Source organism: Cynara cardunculus (assembly GCF_001531365.2).
Source record: "Cynara cardunculus var. scolymus isolate 2C chromosome LG 8, CcrdV1, whole genome shotgun sequence".
NCBI classification, from domain to species: Eukaryota; Viridiplantae; Streptophyta; class Magnoliopsida; order Asterales; family Asteraceae; genus Cynara; species Cynara cardunculus.
The window spans coordinates 6,911,948-6,913,767 of record NC_037535.1 but is presented as its reverse complement, the minus strand read 5'-3'; positions in this window follow the sequence as shown (position 1 = coordinate 6,913,767).

Genomic DNA, 1,820 nt, shown 5'->3' with positions numbered 1-1,820 from the left:
AGCCTTGATCTTCCTTGGAATACAGCACGAGCTTTGTATATGAGACACTTAACTCTTGAGTAAGAGCTCTGTCTCTTGATGTCTTCTACATGAGAACTCTGGAAAAATTCAGAGTTGTAAGTCTGAATTTAACTTTGGAGTGGTCATCAAAACCTTATTTAAACAAATGTGCACTCCGCACCTTCCTTACAGAGTTGTAAGGCTCTGCCCCTTGGACCCCGCCACCGGGGGTGCTACCCCCGGACCCCCGTCGTTTAGGGGCTTCGCCCCTAAATCAAAATAAACTCAAACAAGTGTGCACTCCGCACCTCCCTTACCTGTTCGATATTTATCATGATTACATTGGTAAACAATTTAATCCCATTACACTTAAATGACATTAGTGATACAAATCATCAACATGAAGTCATCAGATATTGGTCATTTCTCATACTTACAATATAACTCTGAATTGTTATGTTCCAAACTTAGTTATATAGTTTATTTCCAGACTTATAATACAACTCTGAACTCCTCTTCAGAGTTACGTTTCTGAGTTATAAGAAATCAGAATTCTTGTGACTCAGAGTTGTGCTCGTAGATACTTTCTAGACTTAAAAGACAACTCTGAATTCCTCTTATTCAGAGTTAAGTCCAGAGTTATTTTTCAGCATAACAATAGAATTTTGAATTCTTGTGTTCCAGAGTTAATGTTCAGAGTTTTCTTTCAAAGTTAATGTCTAGAGTTTTTCTCATTTAAAATACCCTATGTAATACACAGGTCGAACCTAGTATATATATATATATATATATATATTGCTAATATGTTCAAACTCATTATATCAGAAAGATTAACTACAAAAATATCATTTATATAATATTATAATTATCTATCACATTTCCCCTATTTTATTATCATATATTTGTTAAAAATATATATAATTTTGTGTTGCTTGAACAATGTTACATATAAATGTATATTCTTATTTTATGTCAAACAAAGTAGACTATGACTACATCATCTATTGATATCCAAGAAAATGTCTCTTCAATATCAAAACATTCCCACAAGTAAAAATAATTTATTTTGCTTGTATAACTTCTTTCTTTTTGTAAACCAGACTTTTGTAATATATCATCAGTAATTTTACATAATATGTAATGTTATTTTTATCATGTTCAACGTGCACCTTATACTTCACAAGATATTCTACACAGACAACGTCATTCACTCTAAAATCATGTTCAATATACAAGCTAACCTCTAATATACAAAATCAATATCAAGACATATGCATTAATATCTTGAAAATAAATCAGTAAACAAAATGAATGGTTGAATCTTAACTTTCCAATGTAATTCGTACCAATCAATTTCATTATGTACAAGTTCTATGTGATACTTTTAATGTTTTGTTCAAGTTAATCCCTTTAAAGACCGTAATTATTACTATAATTAAAAGTTTGATCAATGATCAACATCTTCTTTAATAGCTTCATCAATTGCAACCACTTTTGTGATCTACCCATAATGTGCTTTTATTATTATTGATGAACAATCAAACAAACGATTGCAAACCATACTTTGATTAATTGTATATGTATGTTAAAACTGGTTCAACATGTTGGTGTTGTTCTGTGTGGGTCGACGTATGAGAAGGATGGCGGTCGTTGGTGATTAGAGATGGCCAAAAATCGGTCCCGGGCCGGGCCTTAACCGGTTACGGCCGGTCCTAATCGCGACAAAAACCGCTCATAACCGGTCCCTCTATAACCGGTCCCGGTCCCGATGAAAAACTCTATAACCGGTCAAGCTTTCCCATAACCGGTTAAGCCGGCCG